Below are 21,085 nucleotides of genomic sequence, written 5' to 3'. Positions count from 1 at the left end.
TTTTTTTTAAGAGCCAGTCATACAGCATAGAAACAGGCCCATCGGCCCAACTGGTCCATGCCGACCAAGGTTCCCATCTAAGCTAGTCCCATTTGCATTTGTTTTTCTTCTATAATTTTATAGAAACGGTAGTGCAGCGGTTAGCATAACGCTATTACTGTGCCAGTGACCCAGGTTCAATTCCTGCTGCTGCCTGTAAGGAGTTTGCATGCTCTCCCCGTGTGTCTGCGTGGGTTTCCTCCAGGTGTTCCGGTTTCCTCCCACATCCCAAAGACGTACGGGTTAGGAACTGTGGGCATGCTATGTTGGTGCTGGAAGCATGGCGACACTTGCGGGCTGCCCCCAGAACATTCTCAATAACACAAAAAAAATGCATTTCACTGTGTGTTTTGATGTACATGTGACTAAATAAACATCTTATAACCAGGCCCCATGTGTGAGCTGACATTGTCCAGAGGAGAGAGTGAGATTGTCTAACATTAAAGGAAAGATCTTTACACCTATTTTTTAACCGTCAATTTCAGGCATGTAATTCATGTTGATTTTTCGTTTATATTTAAGAAAAAAGGTCTCTGGTGACTGAAACCTCAGATTTCAATCCTATGTTCTCTTGAGTGATCCCCTCAAAGACCTAAGGCCTAAGATTTTTATTGCAAATAGACTTCATGGTACGCACTTTAAACTTATAATTTCTCAACTGCAGGTACTTCAAAAAAAAATAAGATGAAGATTCTGTTACTTGTGACACCAAATCAATGAAATGTCAAAGTATGGTTGGTCTTTCTTAGCACTCACCTCTTCCCCTTAAGAGCATGTAAAGATTGTTACTGGCTAGTGGTACACTTTTATCTTCAAAATCACATATTCTGTTATAAAAATAAATGAAGATGACATGTGACCTGTAGATGGGCGAGCAACTCGGAAGTGTCTTGCCTTGAGGAGAATCACATGGGTGAACTGTTGTCCTTCCAATCCATAGGAGAACAGCCTTGGCTCCCAGTATGCATTAATTTTAGTTGACCTTCAATATATGTCTGAACATGAAGCTGATGTTAGTGAAGGTTGCATTGTTTATATAGGCTTAATCTTAAGGAATCCATATAAATATTGATTGGAGAAAAACAGAACTGCTGATGTATGTAAATAGTCTCCCTAGTTACAAGGATTTGGCACAACTCTTGTCCTTGTTTTACTGTTTCTATTTTAAACGTAACTTGGACAGGAGATTATTATGATAAATTGACCTAAAAAATTTAACCCATGTGTAAATTGGAAAGAATTTACCCCTTATCAGCTTTGCAGATGATAAATACAAACTGAACATGCTAAATTATTACGTCCTGAAGTCTGTAGTAACAAAAGCCTTGATATATCCTTAGAAATACAAAATATATATTTTTTACTTGACAAGAACCTTCTGCAAGTTTAAGAGAAAAAAATTGGCGAGTATTTTTAAAGTGGAAAGTGGATATTTTATGTAAAATACACTTGCAATTAACAGTGAAGCAAATAAATTGTTCATGTAGCATAAATTCTTTCAGTGTTTGTATACTTCTAATTATTTCCATCCCTTTAACATCCTCTCTATATGAGGCAAATTGATAAAAAGAACAGAGTAATATGTACTCTGGTGGATTGCGTGAGATGAACTTCTCAATCTCTTCCATTTTGTAGATTGATATATGTCGCACCCTCATAATTAACATTTGTGGCACATAGTTCCTGCACTTAAGTAGTTATTTCCTCAATAGTTCCACTATAAACTACCAATTTGAATAGTTGTCTTTGTATTGCTTGGAATAGGGGTGCGGTTTGCCTCAGCTTGCTTATCTCTCTGGTGCCAAACTTCATAGCTTCATCAAGTAACATATATGAGATGCCAAAATGCATAAGTTCCCAGTGCTCTCAAATAAGCGTGGAAGCTCTAGGATTGTATAAGCCAGTCTACCCTTTCTTTCATGCTAGCTAATCTGTAACTACAGATGTACTTTTGGCTTGTTCTGGAGTTGAGCAGGCAAAATATAGCAGTATCACCATGAGAGTGGGATCTATAGATACAATTTTAAATTTCTTAAACTTTTAGTCTGTATTAGTGCATGGATCTCGTTGGTGTCAATGGCTCCCACTTTACCCAAGAAATGAAAATCTGAAAATCATTGTAGCATAATGGGTGGTCAGGGGTGAATGGATGGAGTTTTGCTTTGATTCGTTGAGCTTCTTTGTAGAAGTGCTGAAGCGCGAGAGTGCATGCAATTCAAAACCAAGGACTGACCCTCCACGTGCCCGTAATTCATCTCCTGGCCATCTGTTATTGTACACAAAATATACAAAGCACGTTTTCATTCCTAGTTTCCTTTGAGACAGATAGCTAGTGTTGTCTGGGTGAGTGCAATGCCCACATAAGGAGATGGCTGCACAGTTAGTGATGAACAATGATAGATCCCATGGGTGTGACAGCATAGATCTCCCAAATTTGGTAACTTCAGCTTATCCAAAACTTTTCATTGCCGGACAGATAGCATCTGTGAAAAGAGAGACTGTTAACATTTTAGGTCTAAGTCCCTGGGTCCAAACTGGGAAGGAGAGGGTGGGGGAGGGATGGATAGAGCAACTAAGATATATTTTATAAAGTGAGGCTAGAGAAGAAGTATTGATAATTTTTAGGTGTATGTGTTTCTGAAGTGATTTCCACCTAATTTATTCAAGAGGCAAAAAAAGATGTAAAGATGGCTTGATGATGTGATATAATGGGCTTGCTACAATGTCGGGGGCTGAATCAATGCATGTGCTCCAATGGAAAATAGTGGTTTTGGTTACCAACCTCTAGAGCAGATAAGGCACATGGAGAAAGGTGAAAATGTGCAAAGTGCCTTTGGTGAAAGATGCACAAATGAATACATCCAAACATAGACACGTGTCTCCGTTTGCTATTTAAAGGTTCTGCATTAATGCATTCTTTAAAACAAATGTTGTATGTGGAGTCTGTGAATTGCCTCACTGAACTACTTGAGTGGGCAGCTGTCCTCTTAGAATGTATACAGTCATGAGGGGCATAGATAGGGTGACTGCACGCAGTCTTTTTCCCAGGGTTGGAGAATAAAGATTTAGAAGGCATAGGTTTAAGGTGAGAGGGGAAAGATTTCATAGGAACCTGAGGGGCAACTTTTTCCACCCAGAGGGCGGTACATATATGGCATAAGAAGTGTCAGAGGAAGTGCTTGAGGCAGGCACAATAACAACATTTAAAAGACATTTGGACAAGTACATGGCTAGGAAGGGTTTCGAGGGATATGGGCCAAACGCCAGCAAATGGGACTGGCTTTGATGGGTATTTTGGTCGGCATGGACGAGTTGGGCCGAAGGGCCTGTTTCCGTGCTGTATCACTTTATGACTGTAATCCATTTATTATTTCCGTTGCTGAAGAGGAAACGATTTTGCGAAGCGTCAGCGGGCACTGAATTCCCGTCGTAGTGTAGAGTTGAAGTGTTATGGTGAGCGTTAGGACCCAGAGGACATCCCTCTTACCCCGTGTGGTGCGATGAGTTGGAAAAGGACAGAAAGGAATCGAGGAGACATCAGCGTGCGGGTGCGATTTTTACACTGGTTGGAATATTATTTGAGCAGCTCCGAAAGGATTAAAATATACCAACACGGAAGCAGTTCAGAAATGCGAGGATTACCAGGAGGAATATAAAATGGAAATGGTTATTTTGTAGCCAGGGCGGATGCGGAGTGCACTAACAGAGGAAGGAGCACGCCGAGTTCGGGATTAAAAAGGTTACTAAATCAGTATCTCAGTCGAGGTTTTAATCTTTGCTCGATGGCTCTAATTGCATTATGTTAGCAGGCGTTTGGGCTGTACATTCGCCGCCGCTGGGATTTTGTTGCTGCAGTGCACAATTTTAATTCTACACATACCTGAGTGATGCTTTGAGAATATTTCAACGTCCAGGTCCGATCTATCAAAAAGAGCTCCGCCAACGTTACAGCGTTTGCAGCACTGTTTATCTTTTTGTTGGCGACCCTGCGCTGTGCACAGGGCGGCAGATTGGCGTTTGTGTGCTGCAAACCTGGTTTATTTTTCGTAATCGCGTGCCTGAAAAAAATCCGTAAAGGACGGGCTATTCCGTTGTTCCCTTTGGCGATTGTCATTTATTATGTGCTTCCAGTTCATTGAAACTAGAAATCCGTGCAGTATCAATTCTAATTTATTATTCCCACTTGCTGAGTTGCATTTATTAAATAACTGCATGCTCCTCGTTTGTGGCTCTTCCTTGTCACAGTTTCGCCGATTTGGAATGGAGCTGTTCACTTTCATTTTCATAATAAAAGCACATTACCCCGTGTTTAAACTGATGGATGGATGCTTGTTTGATTCGGTGCATTTTAACACTTGAAGTTCGCAGAACACGGTTAATGACGGTACAGTAGATAGGTTATGTCAGTGGTGATTTTGAAGGATGTTGAGGATTAAAATATGTAAAGACGGTGACTGATTTATGGTTTGCTCCTGGTTTTGATTTTCACATGAAAGGAATGGGGTGTCTTGCATGTCCTGACGTGTATTTATAAATGAAGGGAGCCACTACCTTATCAAGTGAAGTACTCTCTAAACTTTAATGCCTCAGGTAGTTGTTGCCCTCCAGCTACTTTTTCCTCACTCTCCCAATGCTGTATTATTTACTGTGCAAATTCTGAATAGTTCTTTTAGCTTTTCGAGTCACAGAGTTGTACAGCACCGAAACAGGCCCTTCGGCCCACCCCGTCCATGCCCACTCTTTTGCCCTTCTACATGAATCCCATTTGTCTGCATTAGGTCTGTATCCTTCTATGCATTGCCTGCTTAAGTGTCAGTCTAAATGTGTCTTACATGTAGTGATTGTATCTGATTGCACCACTTCCTCTGGCAGTGAGTTCCAGATACTGTGTTTTTTAAAAGAAACTTTCCCCTCAAATCCCCTTTAAACCTCCTTCCTCTCACCTTAAAACCTATGCCCTCTTATTTTTGATAAACTCTACCCTGAGGAAAAAAGATTCAGACGATCCACCCTACCCATGCCTCTCATAACTTAATATATCTTGATGGAGTCACCCCTCAGCCTCTTTCAGTCCAAGGAAAACAAATCAAAGCTTATGTGATATCCAAATGTGGTTTAAGCAGTGTTTTGTAAAGTTTAAACATAATGTCTCAATTTTATATTCCATGGCCACCCTATGAAGGCATGCATGCCATAAGCTGCTTTCACCATCCTATCTACCTACGTTGCCACTTTCGGGAAACAGTGGACTTCAACTTCAAGATTCCTCTGATCAACAACATTCTTTGGGCCCCTACCATTTATGGTATATATCCCTATTTGACTTAACAAAATGCATTACCTCACACTTGTTGGGATTAAATTCCACCTGCCAGTGCTCTGCCCAATTTACGATCTGATCGATACAACCTTCCTCACTATAAACGATATCACCAACCTTCGTATCATCCGCAAACTTAGTAATCACACCTCCTGTTAACAGAAAGCTATGCTTAATATCAGATGTGATATTTGAGTTGTATCTGTGTCCCAATAATTAAGATTGATTCTAAATATCAAAATCCAGTGAAATATCTTTGTTTAAGATGTGTGGGGAGTTCTCATTGCATTTTGGCCAGTGTTTTGCCCTCAGCTAAACAGTTGAATGCTGTCCATTAGTGCCAAATTCACCATCATTAATCAAAATCTAATGTATAATTGAAATAAATGACTCCCCACTACTATTATAACATGTAGACTTAAATATGCTTGACACCAAGATTAATTTGATCTTTTTGTTTCTCACTATTTAAGAAGTGTGGAATTCTTTGATGTTACTGTCCTGCTACAGATTGTAGAATTTAAAAACCCAAAATAGGTGACACATAATTACTGCTTTATTTGTCTTCTGTGGAATAATTTTCAACCTTGTTGACTTGCAATATGGTTTTATCCACTTTTGCATAGGATTCTCGGTTTGAAACAATGTAGTTCTTTTGTACACTTGAGTTTTTCTTGGAACATCCTAGGTGACTTTGTATATTCACAGCTGTAGTTATATTCTGTGCCCAGTTGCTATGTCTTTATCTCTATATCTGGATGAATGTTTGTGTTTGGTCTTTGTCAGATCTTTTTTTCCCGAAGTATGAAGGCAGGAAAAAAAATGCTATTTTTCTTGGAGTACTAAGATGCCAGCATAGTCGCTAACACACAGTGATGAAGTATGTGTTTCTGGACTAAATTTCTCAGATGATTTGTTTAAAAAAAAGTACAATGGTGTCTCATAAATTTTACCTCCCTCATTTTTTTCCACATTTGAGGACAGAAAACTCTTGGCTTATCTCTGTTGGATCATTTTCGGGAAGCACCAGTGAAGGTATGATGCTTCTATGGCAACCACAGAGACCTCAATTTTATTTCCTCCAGAGTGAGGCAAAAATCTCTGAAATTAATCCAGCATATATCTTGTTGCATCTTCCTTGTGTGCTGGATCATGCATACATGTTTTGTGCTCACTGAATACATAGAATATAGAACAGTACAGCATAGGAACAGGCCATTCGGCCCACGATGTCTGTGCCAACCATGATGCCAATTTAAACTGCTCATCTGCCTGCACATGATCCATATCTCTCTATTCCCTGCATGTTCAAATGCCTGTCTAAAAGCCTCTTAAATGCCACTATTTTGCCTGTTTCCACCATATTCCAGGCATCTACCACTCTGTGTTTAAAAAAAACTTGAACCACACACATCTCCACTAAACTTTCCTCCTCTCACTTTAAATCCATGTCCTCGAGTATTTGACACTTCTACCCTAGGAAAAGATCCACTTGACACTTCTACCCTAGGAAAACCCACTTCTACCCTTCTACCCTAGGTATCCTGACTGTCTACCCTAAATAGATTAGCAGATCTGGCAGAAGTTGTGAGGGTGATCACCCATTAAAATGAAGTATCCCTCAAAGCAAAGACTAAAAGAAATAAAGTGCTGGAGCTATGAGCACTTTTTATTTACAGTACTAGTGCTGAAATTGAAAACTGATCTTTATGGAGGATTTATTTGAAAGTTATTTTGTATTTAATAATGACTTTTTCCCCCCATATCACCATGTGTTGAAGCAAAACTAATGTACCGAGTTGTTCTATTTAGAACTTTTCTGAATGATGAAGGAATAAAGATTCAATAATTTGGAATAGTTTTGAACATAATGTTTCAAAGCACAAAGTTGAGGCCGACTGATTATGAATTCAATGCCCTTTTGCTAAATATAGGTAATTCATGAAAGCTAATAATTATTATGAATATTGTAGCTATGTTCTTTGTGCATTTGGTTCAACAAATTCCTACACATCATTCTTACAGTTATTGAATTTTCATTTCTGCTACATGTCATCCACAAAGGGCTGTCTGCATGGTTCTGCTTGATGATTTTGTATTGTTTGAGCTTTCAAATGACTCAACTTTCTGGAGAAAAGTATATTCCTGTTTGTTTCTAATATTTAATACAATAGGTAGATGCCCAAAATCCAAAAGAACTTAAGATTAAGTAATCATATTCATTTAATTTTGATGTTGGAATATTGCTGTGAATTTCAAAAAGTTTAGTGATTACAGCTGTTTGCATCCTATGTTGTGGGAATTGTTGTGACTGGGAATAAATCTGAAAATAAAGGGAATAACATGCCATCAAAACTTGTCAAAAACAAATTAATTGTTTCGAATAAAATGATTTCTGTTGTCAAAAATATCATTTTTCAAACATTCTAGAAATGGAGTATGGTGTTTGACAAGAGGATGGGATGGAACGTCTTTGGTTGTTGACCTCCATAAGGTAACTTGCATGTTGCAGTAGGTTTTCTAATGGCTGTTCTTAAAATCTATATATTATTGATATTATACCAAGGTTAATACTTGATTCACAAATGACATTGACATCTTGGTAATTGTGTCTGACATACAAAATAAAATTACAAAATTCTCAAGTGCTATTTCAGAAAAGGCAAATTTAGAGTGAACGAGTAAGTCTTATAATGAGGACTTTATAATGATTTTACACTTTTGGGTCATGGTAACAAGAGGGAGAGAGTGATTGATTTCTGGAATGGGGAAATGTCCTGTGAAGAGAAGTTAAGCAGCATATCTGAATTCACTGGAGTTGAGAAATGTGAGGAGCTCTGCATACAAGATTTTGGAAGGATAGTTAGGATAGTTGCTGAGAGCTCTGGTTAGACCACACTTGGAGTACTGTGTACAGTTCTGGTCACCTCATTATAGGAAGGATGTGGAGGCGTTGGAAAGGGTGCAGAGGAGATTTACCAGGATGCTGCCTGGTTTGGAGAGTATGGATTATGAGGAGAGACTAAGAGAGCTAGGGCTTTACTCTTTGGAGAGAAGGAGGATGAGGGGAGACATGATGGAGGTATACAAAATATTAAGGGGAATAGATAGAGTAGACAGCCAGCGCCTCTTTCCCAGGCCACCAATGCTCAATGTGAGAGGGCATGGCTTTAAAGTAATGGGTGGGAAGTTCAAGGGAGATATCAGAGGGAGGTTTTTCACCCAGAGAGTGGTTGGTGCATGGAATGCGCTGCCTAGTGTAGTGGTGGAGGCAGATAATGTTGGTCAAGTTCAAGAGATTATTAGATAAACATATGGAGAAATTTAAAATAGGGGGATATGTGGGAGGAAGAGGTTAGATAGTCTTAGGCATGGTTTAAAGGTCTGCACAACATGGTGGGCCGAAGGGCCTGTATTGTGCTGTGGTTCTATGGAGAGGATGTTTCATCTGGGTGGAGAGTTTGGAAGTAGGGGGCATAGTCTCAAGGTAAGGTTCTGAGCAATTATGTCTGAGATAAGAGATTTCTTCACTTAAAAGTATTGTAGATCTTTAGAATTTTCTACCCTTGATGGCAGTGGATGCTCAGTCATGGAGAATATTCAAGGCTGAGACTGATAGATTTTGGACACTAAGGGAATCAAGGGAAATTAAGATTGGGTGGAAAAGTGGATGATGTTGCTATTGAATGGTGCAGTTGGTTCTGGAACTGAATGGCCTACTCTTATATTCTAAGTGGAAGGAATCAATCATCTTAATTGTCAAAGAGGAAAGTGACAAAAATGTACAATTTTCTCTCCAGATGGTAATTATTACTTTACATTATGTAATCTTCAAAGTAACCCAAGACATCTACATTAACTAATTTGTATGGTGACTTTTAGGTCTTCGGATTATCTCAGAAGTGCTCCACTGTCAGTGAGTTACTTTTGAAGTGCAGTTGCTTGCTGTATAAGCAAACACAGTAGTCAGACTGTAACAAGGCAAGGCCCTACAACCTGGAAATTAGATTAATGACAAGTTAATCTTTTAGGTGTTGTCAGTTTAATGAAAGTAAATAATATATGAAGAACAGACTCCTTTTGCGAAGACATGTTGTAAAGCTGAAAAATGACAGTGTTACAGTTAAGTTCTGTTTCTGTTTGTTTATCGATAGCAAGAACAAAAGCACGTGGGAAACTGCATGTATTGGTTTATTATTGTCACTTGTATCGAGGCACACTGAAAAGCTTGTCTTATTTTATCCAAATTACTTTCCAAGGAAAGCCCTCGTTATGGCCGTGTCTCGTTAAATTACTAACTGTTTTGCTGCCGGCCAATTTGGCAATCGTATAAAATTCAAACTGTTATTTGACCATTTCTCCATTTGAATTGTAGTTCAGTGATAGCTGTTATCTGTTCAGACCTTTCACTGTTTAGGTTAGGAGTTTGGGAGGAGTGGTGAGGACAATTATGTTTATTCCAGAGGTTGATGTCAAAGTGGAAGAGGTTGAGGATAGAAGTAGTCAGTTCTGTTTTGTGTTGCTAATTTAGGGATTGAGCAATAAATGTTTGCCTTTCCACTGGCATCCATGTCCCATTAAGGAGTACGAAAAGATGTAAAATCTGTAGTTGTAAATTTCATGCGAGTAGGTCCTATTTAAATAACTTCCTGATAAAACTCATATTGCTGCCGAACTTTTCCACAAAACTTGAACCAAAAGGTGAGAATGCACATTGTTCTTGAAACCCAGTGAAGCATCTTGGATGTGAGACTTGAACTCGTAGACTCTTGATAGTTCCCAACTAGCTCCATGTTTTCTCATTTAATGGATTAGAAAAGTTTCTGGCTACTATCCAGTGATTTCAAATGCTTATATTTTTTTAGGTTGGATAAGTGGAAGGAATTAAATAAATGGATTAAAACTAAACATTGGATGTCTTGGAAAGATGGTGATTAATATAAAATGTATTCTGTTGTCACTTTGGCATTGATTGTGAAAGAGTTCCATAATGTATCAATATTTATTTTCTCTATGGACTGATGTAAGAATTGATGCATGTGAAAATAAAGTAATGCATTGCAGTTTGGGGAACTTTTGGTGAATCTTGAAAGGATTTTGAAATATTTAATATGTTGGTGAGTTTATTCACGCCATTTAATATTCAGTGATGTAACTTGCCCATTCATTTGTATATGTCACCCTTTTGAATTCATTTCATAGTATGGTACAGGAGAAAGTTAGTTGCATTGAGTCTATGCTGCCTACAGTTGAATTGAATGTCCATCACCCTCGTGTCAGTTGCATTCCAAATCCTGATCATTTATTGTATAAAAATAGTTTTCCTCACATTGGCTGGGCTGAATTTGCTAATTACCTGAAGTTTCTGCCATCTGGTTATTGACTCTTCAACTGTTAGAACGCTTACTTTATTTTCTGTATGTAAATCCTTCATGATTTTAAGCATTTTTATTAAGTCCCTTAGGTTTCTCTGCTGTAAGAAAAGCCCCACTATTTCTAGTCTAACCAAGTAATTGTAATCCCAGAACCATTTGAATAAATTTCTTCTGTATCTTCTCAAACTTCTGCAGTATTCTATAATATCGTTTCTAGAATTGGAGAGGAACTAGTACTTTGTATTGATTTATTTCTGAAGAATATTTCATGTGATGGTGTCCTTTAGTTGAGATGTGCAAATGCATTGCTTGCATGGGATGTAATTGAGACATGATGCTCAGCTGCTCCAGCTCTTCTCCCTCCTTTGTGACAAAGCCCTCTATTAAAAACAACGAAATCCACATGGTGTTTAATGTTCATGCCATCTGCAAAAGTATGGAATGCAGAAGCACTGTTAGGAATACTTACTGGCACTTTTGACTTAATAGCCATTTCCTCCTACATTGTGATCCTTTTGAATCCACAAAACAGAACATTATGTCTGGTTTGAATTGAATTCTTTGAAAAGATTGATGGTCTGATCTCTAAATGTAGTTTGTTCCATTACTGAAGTTTAAACCATGCCCTCTTGTGGATGGATACTGTTGTCAAGAGACTTGTGTGGCTGGAAAAGAAGTGTTCAGATTCGCTCATTTATGCTGGCACAGGAAGTTCAGGGTGTCCAATAACTAGACAGAGGCACAGTTGCCATGGAGATTAAGATAAGACACCCCCACCTTCTTAAAAAGGATATCTGTATTTCTGTTCAGATGCATAAAGCATTAGGCTTTGCTAGCTTTCCCATGTCATCTGTTGAAACCCGAGTATGTGCCTGTCAAATGAAGGTCATTTATTCAATTGCTGACGTGGTAGCATAACTCCATAGTCGGCAAGGTTTTTTTTCTCCTTAAGAAAAACGTTGTTTTGTTATATTAAAAGAGAAAAATGTACAGGCTAATTTAGTTTGTTTACTCCCAGTGATAAGTTAGCAGGAATGTTGCAGAAAGTAAATTGATCTAAATGTAAAACTTGCTGTAAGACAGCGTCATGGAGAACATGCCTTTTCTGTGCCTAACGGTCTGTCTTCCCTGTGCCTTGTGTCTAACGGTCTGTCTTCCCTGTGCCTTGTGCCTAACAGTTTGTCTTCTCTGCATGAATGCACTACAGCCTGATGACCCAAAAACATAGGTTGATTTTAACCTCTTCTCTGAAATCTGCAGATTAGGCTGCTTTCATGGGAGAGTAAGACCGATGTCCTGGCTTTATTTTTTTTGTTACTGTGTAATTTGTTGAATGACAGGCTGCAGAAAGGCAGCATGCATTCAAATTAAATTTAAAATAAACAAAATCATTTCTTTAAAAAAAGTCACCACTATAAAAATAGTTGGTTAACCTAGCAAGGACTTTTGGAAATGATTTATTTGGAAAACTTTTAATCTTCCATTAAAAAGAGAGCACAAATAAGTCTTCAACAACATGTGTATGTTCAAGGATTTCCTGTCGGTAGGAGCTGTGTTTTATCTGAGGGAAGGTCCGTTGGCAGGAAATGTGTCAGTCACTTGTTTTCTTGAACTGAAGGAAGTGAAAAGGATTCGATGATTTGCCGACTGTATGCAGTTGCCTTCTGTTTTCAAAGGTTTTTAAAAGAAAAAAAAATAGTTTATTTACAGCTATTTAATACCAGCCATGAGCTTTGATCTTCATATCTGAACCTGGAGTTCAGGGAAACTTGGAGAAAGTGATGCCGTTTTTTTAATAGGTATTGAACTTGCAAATGTTTCAGTATCTTCAAACTGAAAGTATGTTGAACTCTGGTATCAGAGGTCCTTGTTTGTATCAGTTTTCACATCTGAAAAATGATTGTATAATCCGTGTTAGAGCAACTGTGGAAGAAGTTTGAGCATAATAGTTTGTACATAGCTTTAAGTGAGTGGGAAGGCATTTAATTCACCCTCCAGTTCCAAACTGCTTCTATCAGTCGTCCACACAGCAGCCATATGTTGAAATAACTGCTTGAGAAATGCTTTGTGGTTTATATATTCAGTTTGAGCCTCATCATAGGCCTCAACTACTCTGGAGGTTCTTTTTCATAAAGAGGCACTTTTATGAATGTGCTTTGGAGTTAATTAATGTATTAAGGATATTAATTGGTTTTCCTCTCTACTTCCCAGTTTGTAAACATATTTACTTGAAAGAAAGAAGTGTGTTTATATGAAAGGGTGCAAAGCTTAAAAAAGTTATCTTTATGCCAGTGGTGCTGCTGACTCAACGGTATCTCAAATTGTATCTTTACTTCAGTCAGTCAGTCAAGTGACATTAAATATTTAATAAAATAACTCAAGGAAAGGGTAATTGTTGAGTCTCAGCAAAGGGCAGTGTACTATTAATTTTCATTGTCTAGCAAGCTTAGAAGGAAGAAAGAAAACCATATAAAACAAAACTGATGGATTGTAATTGTGAGATGCTCAAATCTTGAATGACTTTGAGCAGTGAAGTTTCACAATCGTACCTTGCAGGGCTGAAATCTTTGATTCTTTTGAAATGGTTGTTCGAAAGAAAGGCTTGTATTCCCTTCATTGCCTTGATCTTCTCAAACTGCTTTACAGCCAATGAATTACTTTTGAAGTGTGGTCAGTGTTGCAGAAAATCTGTTGTAAAAGTGGAATATCAATATGTTGAACTGTTAGTTTGTCAGTCATATATTTTCATTGCCTACTCTTAAGCACATTTTTATTTAATTTTTTTGCTCTATTGTTTCCACACCATTTAGATCGCATGGTTGGACTGATGTGCTTGGTTCTATATATTCCTCTGTATCATGTCACTTAGCTGACCAGTGTTACTTGATCAAAGAACAATATCATGAATGCTGGCTAACTTTCAGATGTGGATCAGAGAAGTATTCATGTCAGATAGGTATTTACACACATGTCTTAAATTGTCATCATTCACCTGGGGAAAGCATGTGTCAAATGGCATGGCAGAGTAATTTCTTTTGATGGTAGGTTACAAGCAAATATACTTCATGCCTTTATAAACAAGCTAATTATTTAATGATACCATATCCAAATGATATTTTTTGATCTCTGTGTCAGCTGTGGCTTTCTTGCTTTGGAGTCAGCAGGCTGTGCCTAAAAGTCCCTCCAGAGATCTGACAGATCAATACAATAGTGGCAGTGTACTGCAGTATCAGCAGTGTTGCCTTTCAAGTGAGGAATTAGACTTAGATCCCATCTACAGTCTTAGATGGACTCAAAAATCAGCATGGTGCTATTTTGAAGACTGAAGAGGATCTATCCCAGTTATCCCAGCTGGAATTTTTCCATCATTCAACATTCCTTAAATCATCTGCTTATTACCCCATGGGCATTTGTGAGATCTTTTATGCTAATTGGCTTCTGTGATTCGTACATTACAACAGTCCTTCAAATCCACTGGAAGGATTAGTGAAGTAACATCATTAATATCTCCCAAGCTGACATTCTTCAGCATTGAGGCCCTAATTGCATTCACTCTGCGCTATTGGACAGACTATGTAGATTGCATGCTTGATGCTAGACTCCTGAAGCAGACCAACTGTTCATAGCTCTGTCCACAAACCAAATGTTCTTGAAGCCTCCTTGAGAAAAGTACAACATTCCCACTGATATTTGGGAAGCTCTCTCCCATGACTGGCCAACGTGAAAGAGGAGCATTCTGGATGGTATTGAGAACTTTTGGCCCATGCATCAGGGGCACATAGAAACAGTTTATACACTGTAAACTGTAGAAGGAATGACCACCCCATGTTACAAACTACTTACCTGCCTGTCCTGTCAGCCATCACCAGTCTCAACTGTGGAAGAGTCTGCGAGTCTTTCTTTTCCTTTCTGAACATTTCATCAAATTCTATCTTCCCAAGTATGATGTAAAGTGAGGTTATCTTTATTCTTTGATTTGTACTTCAGATACCTGCATCCAAAATTCATTTGCTTATTAATGTTGTCCTTCTAATATCTACCTGGGTGTCTTTGTTAAATTGCGATCAAAGATTTTTGTGGACATAAAGTAGCAAGCCAAGACCTATCGAAATTATGTGGCTTGGAATTCCTTTCAGCAACCAAATGTAACAATTTTTCAAATGCAGGAACCTCATGGTAACTTGCATTCAACACATTAAAATGGCACTGAGTTGTTCAACAAGTGGATGTGTAATGATAATTGAGGATCAGAATGTTATTAGCTCAAGATCAGAATATTTTTCTGTACTTTGTATGGATGACCAAAGGAGATCAAAAAATATACTTTCCAGTGAGCTGGCATGGATGCACTTTGGACAGTTATATCTTTGCCTTGAACTTTATTTTGAATTGTTTACCCCATGAACAAAACTTTCATCCCTTACTAAAGGTGATACCAGTAGGCTGAGGCTGAAGTTACTTGCTTACTTAAGTTCAGGAGAAGGAAGTATTAAATTTTTTTCAGTGAATCATTTCATAGCTCCTTAAATCTACAATAATTTAGAAACACTGTTCCATTTATACATGTATTCCTTCCTTTTCTGTTTTCATACCACCCTTATTGTCCCTTGATTTTCCATGCTGGTGGATTCTGGCAACACTTGGGTTTGGGTTTGATGGATCTGCACTTTTATCTTAACAAGTAGGGTACTGGTTTCTACTTTCAAACATATGCCTGCAAATACTCATGATATAAGGTGCTATCTTTGGATCTTGACAGTCCTTGAATTGTTGAAAAATCTACATCCCAATCTTCGAATCTTAAGAGCAAGAAATTGTGCATTCAGCCTATTGTGCCTGTGCTAACTCCGAGTAGAGCAGAGCCATCAGTTGCATTCCCTCAAGTCCCTGTCTAATTTCCTTTTCCAAATCTTTGTATGATTCTAATTTCACCATACAGCTAAGTATTGAGTTCTAGATCATCACTATTCTGTTTAAAAATGTTTTTGTCACATCTTCCATGTATCCCTTACTTAAAATTTAAGTCTATGTCTCCTGGTCCTTGAATAATATGCTAGTGGGAACAGTTCTCCCCCCCCCCACCCCATTTGCCCTATCTCAGCAAATCATGATCCTTCCCACCTCTGTCAAATCCCTCTGAACTTTCTTTACCCAAAGGAATACAATGCCAGCTTCTCCGCTCTTAAGTGTTGATGAAATCGTTCAATTGTGGATCAATTCTGTCACAGAGTCATAGTCATAGAGTTATACAGCACAGAAACTGGCCCTTTGGCCCAACTCATCCATGCTGATCAAGATGTCTTCCTGAGCTAGTCCCATTTGCCTGCATTTGGCCCATATCCCTCTAATTCTTTCCTATCCATGTATCTGTCCGAATGTCTTTTAAACGTTGTAATTGTACATGCCTCTACCACTTCCTCTGGCAGCTCATTTCATACACTCCATGTGGGGAAAAAAATTTGCCCCTCAGATTCCCTTTAAGTCTTTCCCCTCTCAGCTTAAACCTATGCCCCCTAGTTTTAGACTCCCCTACCCTGAGAAAAAGATTGTGACCATCCATCTTATCTATGCCCCTCATAATTTTATAAACCTCTATAAGATCACTTCTCGGCCTCCTTCACTCTAGGGAAAACAGTTCCAGCCTATCCAGTCTCTCCTTATAACTCCAGCCCTCCAATCTTGACTACATGCTTCTGAATCTTTTTTGCACCCTCTTCAGCTTAGTCATATCCTTCCTATAGTATGGTCACCAGAACTGTACACAGTATTCCAGGTGCGATCTCACCAATGTCTTGTACAGATGCAACATGATGTCCCAACTCTTGTACTCATTGCCTGTTCTGATGAAGGCAAGCATTCTATTTACCACCTTCACCACCTTTGTCACCACTTTCATGGAACTATTTGCTTGTACCCCAGGTCTACAACACTCCCCAGGGCTCTCTCATTTACTGTGTATGTTTTGCTTTGGTTTAACTTCCCAAAATGATTCACTTTGCACTTGTCCAAGTTAAATTCCATCTGCCATTCCCTGGCCCACTTTTCCAGTTGATCTAGTCACTCCCAGTTGATTCTGGTCAATTTTTCCTGCAGCCTCTAAAATGTGAAGGAACCAGAATGCCTCACTTGTGGCCTAACTAATGCTTCATTTAGGTTTTTTGTTTATTTTTTTGAGCTGTGGGCATTGCTGGCAAGGCTCACAGTTATTGCTCATCTCTAATTGCCTTTGAGGCGATTGTGAATTGATTTTTTGAACTACTGTAGCTCTCCCAGTCAAGATATTCCACAGTGCTGCTGGGAGCTCCAGGATTTGGATCTAGTGATGGTGAAGGACTACTGATATATTATCCTCCCAGTCAAGATATTCCACAGTGCTGCTGGGAAGGGAGCTCCAGGATTTGGATCTAGAGATGGTGAAGGACTACTGGTATATTATCCTCCCAGTCAAGATATTTCACAGTGCTGCTGGGAAGGGAGCTCCAGGATTTGGATCTAGTGATGGTGAAGGACTACTGGTATATTATCCTCCCAGTCATAGATATTTGCTGCTGGGGGAGCTCCAGGTTTGGATCTAGTGATGGTGAAGGACTACTGCTATATTTTCAAGTCAGGAGTGGTATGTGACTCTAAGGGGAAGCTGTAGGTGGTGGTATTCCCACACCTTGGTCAAGTGCAGTCACTCTCCCTTCACCAGGCACCATTCACCTCTTTGATCCATATTCAGACCAAAGGTGTGATGATACTTGGAGCCTGTCCTGATGAAACCCAAATGATGGTCCTTGCAAAACCCAAGTGAGTAGGTTTTTTCATGAGTAGTAGCTTTTTGATAGGATTCTGAATGTCACCTACTATCACTGTTGAAGATTAAGAGCAGACAATAATAAGCTGAGTTGGGTTTGGCTCCCTTTTTTTTGAGCAGGATGTACCTGGGTAAGTTTCCAGATTGCCGGATAGATGCCAATGTTGTAACTGTACTGGAACACTTGGAGAGAGATGCAGCAGGTCTTTAATATTACAGCTAAGATATGGTCTGCTCCAATAGATTTTTCCTGTGTCCAGTGCTGTTGGCCATTGCTTGAAGCGTGTTCAGTGAATTGGATTTGTTGAAGACTTGTTTCTGTGATGGTGGGGATCTCAGAAGGATGCTGAGATGAATCATCCACCTAGCATTTTGGGCCTTGTCATTAGCATTGATATGTTCTGCCTCTCCAGAGTTGAGCATGGGCATCTTCTTGGAGCTTCTACCTCCCACTATCTGTAATTGTCTACCACCGTTCGTGATTAGATGTGGTTGGACTGTAAAGTTTGTGATTAGCTTCTCTATTGTAATGCATGCAGTGTTGTGTTGCAGCTCTTCACTAGGCTGGCATCTTACATTTTGGTATGCCTAGTGCTGCTCCTGATAAGCTCTTCTGAACCAGCGTTGATCTCTTGGATTGATCATAATGGTAGAGTGATATGCTGAGCTATAAAGTAGTAGACTGATGTGCATTGTGATTGCTGTAGATGGAAAGTAATGCCATTGTATCCAGTTTTGAGCTGTTACATCTGTTCTGAATTAATCCCATTCAACATAATTGTAGTGCCAAACTACATAATGGAGGGTGTCCTCAGTGTGAAGATGGAACTCTGTCTCCACAAGGACTGTTCAAAGGACTCCACTCCTGCCAGTGCCATTGTTCAGGGGGAGATTGGTAAGGAGAGTGTCGAATAAGTTTGTTGGTTGAGTTGGTTCATGCACTGCTGGCCATGATCAGAGATGTCCTTTTTCAGTATCCGGGGTTTCCCTTCTGTCACCATCAATGCTGCCCTTACCCGTATCTCTTCCACTTCCTGCACGTCTGCCCTCACCCCCTCCTCGTTGCCGACATAATGGGGACAGGGTTCCCCTTGTCCTCGCCTACCACCCCATGAGCCCCTGTATCCAAACATCATTCTCCGCAACTTCCACCACCTCCAATGGGATCCTACCACCAGGCACATCTTCCCCTCACCTCCTCTCTCTGCTTTCTGTAGAGACTGCTCTCTCTGTGACTCCCTTGTCCACTCATCTCTCCCTGCTGATAACCCCCCCGGCACTTATGCCTGCAACCGCACCAAGTGCTACACCCTGTCCCTACACCACCTCCCCCACCACCATTCAGGGTCCCAGACAATCCTTCCAGGTGAGGCAGCACTTCACCTGTGAGTCCGAGGGTGTCATTTTATTGCACCCGGTGCTCCCGGTGCAGCCTCCTGTACATCGGTGAGACCCAGTGCGGATTGGGTGACCGCTTCGTTGAGCACCTTCGCTCCGTCCGCTGCAACAGCCAGGACCACCCGGTGGCCAGCCACTTCAATTCCACATCCCACTCCCATACTGACATGTCTATCCATGGCCTCCTCTACTGCTGCGTTGAGGCCAGACACAGGTTGGAGGAACAACACCTCGTACTCCGCCTTGGGAGTCTCCAACCTGATGGCCTCAACATTGATTTCTCTAACTCTAGTAACCCCTCCCCTTTTTCTTCTCCCCCTTTGTCTTCCCTTATTCCTGTGGCTCCCTTCCCCCGCCTTGATAACCTGCCCGTCTCCTCTCCTCCCCTCCCCCATCCTTTATTCCATGGTCCACTGTCCTCTCCTACTGGATTCCTCCTCCTTCAGCCATTTGCCTCTTCTACCTATTACCTCTCAGCTTCTTGCATTACTCCCTTTCATCCCCCCCTCCCCACCCACCTACCTTCCCCCTTCACCTACCTTCCCCCTTCACCTGGACTCGCCTATCACCTGAACTCACCTATCCCCTGCCTGCGTGTGCTCCTCCCCCTTCCCCCACCTTCTTATTCTGGCTTCTGCCCTCTTCCTTTCCAGTCCTGATGAAGGGTCTCGGCCCGAATTGTCGACTGTTTATTTCCCTCCATGGATGCTGCCTGACCTGCTGAGTTCCTCCAGCACTTTTTGTGTATTGCTCCAGATTCCAGCATCTGCAGAATTTTTTGCCACACACCCAGTCTGGCAGCTATGTTGTTCAGGTCGTGGCCAGCTCAGTCAGTGGTGATGCTACCAAGCCACTCTTGGTGATTGATGTTGAAGTCTCTCACTTGGTTTACATTTGCTTCTTTCAGTGCTTCTTCCAAGTAGTGTTGTACATGGAAGAAGACAGATGTGGAGAACTCCAAGGACTAATCCCATGAGCCAGTACTGCACTGTGCTGTTACCTCTGGTGGGTTTAGCTTGCCAATGAGGCAGAAAGTACTCATGGATTGTTATATGGAGGAGCACATTATATGTGAGAAATGCTTCTGTGAGTATGATTTTGTAAGGCTGTAGCTTGACAAGTCTATGGGATAGTTCTCCAAATTTAGACAACAGTTTCATATGTTTGTGAGGAGGACTTTGCAAGGTCATCTTGGCTGGAATTGACTTTGCTTTGTCTGAATTTAGTGCTGACTCAATATCAAGTGGTGTGCCTGGTTTTATTCTTTCCCTGTTTGTACATATTGGTACAGCTGACTGCTTGCTTGGCCATGGGTGGGTCTGGAGACTCATGTTGCCTGAACTGTGTAGAAATGACAGCTTTTTTCCCCGAAGGACATTAGTGAACCAGATGGTCTTTTATGAACAATCTGGTAGTTTTTGTGGTTATCATTACTAAGGCTAATTACTGTTTTTTTATGAATTCCAGATTATTAATTAAGTTTAAATTCTACAGCTGCAATGGTGGTATTTGAATTCAGGTTTGTGATCGTTATCCTAGACCTCTGGATTACTGGTCAGCCAATTTAACTGCTGCACCTACACTGTACCTCTCTGCTTTCATGTTCTGTGCTCCAGGATCCCTGTATCTTTACTAATCACTTTCTCAACATGTTCTGCTACTTTCAGAGATTTATGGACACAGATCACACCTAAGTACTTCTTGTTCCTTACACACTTTAGAACTATGCCACTTAGTCTATATCATTTTTTGTTCTTTATGCCAATGTCATAGAGTCATACAGCATGGAAATAGGCCCTTTGGCCCACCATGTCTGTGCTGGCCATCAAGTACCTATCTATATTAATCCCATTTCCCAGCTCTTGACTAGTAGCCTATGTCAGGGCTTTTCAAATGTTCATCTAAGTACTTCTTAACTGTTGTGATAGTAGTCAGGGTTTCCAGATTCCAACCACAGTCTGGGTGAAAAAAAATTCTTCCTCTGACCCCCTCCAAACCTTCTATCCCTTAAACCTCAGCCCTCTAGTTATATATGCATCTGCTGTGGGGAGAATGTTCTTACTATCTACCTCATACTGCAGGACCTCGCTGTGCTCTAGTGTTCTTCAGTACTTTCTAGGGTGTTACTGTTCATAATGTAGATCCCAACATTAT

General features: G+C 40.2%; 1 protein-coding gene across 26 annotated transcripts in view; it reads left to right on the top strand.

Moving 5' to 3' along the window:
• The window catches only part of foxn3 (forkhead box N3), a 419,393-nt gene that overhangs the window by 101,072 nt on the left and 297,236 nt on the right, over nt 1–21,085 (top strand). For 8 of the 26 annotated variants that reach the window (XM_052012176.1, XM_052012276.1, XM_052012296.1 and 5 more), the window contains exon 2: nt 7,790–7,853. The exons of 12 other annotated variants lie outside the window; for them this stretch is intronic. The gene's annotated coding sequence lies outside the window, so the exon portion shown is untranslated. Of the gene's footprint in view, nt 1–3,556; nt 3,779–7,789; nt 7,854–12,377; nt 12,534–21,085 lie in introns of those variants that run through there. 6 more of the 26 variants (XM_052012218.1, XM_052012208.1, XM_052012334.1 and 3 more) reach the window with 3 other exon arrangements.

The sequence above is a fragment of the Pristis pectinata genome, chromosome 1 (genome assembly GCF_009764475.1).
Source record: "Pristis pectinata isolate sPriPec2 chromosome 1, sPriPec2.1.pri, whole genome shotgun sequence".
In the NCBI taxonomy this organism is placed as follows: Eukaryota; Metazoa; Chordata; class Chondrichthyes; order Rhinopristiformes; family Pristidae; genus Pristis; species Pristis pectinata.
The sequence above is the reverse complement of the archived record's forward strand: the minus strand, read 5'-3'. Positions and strand labels throughout refer to the sequence as shown.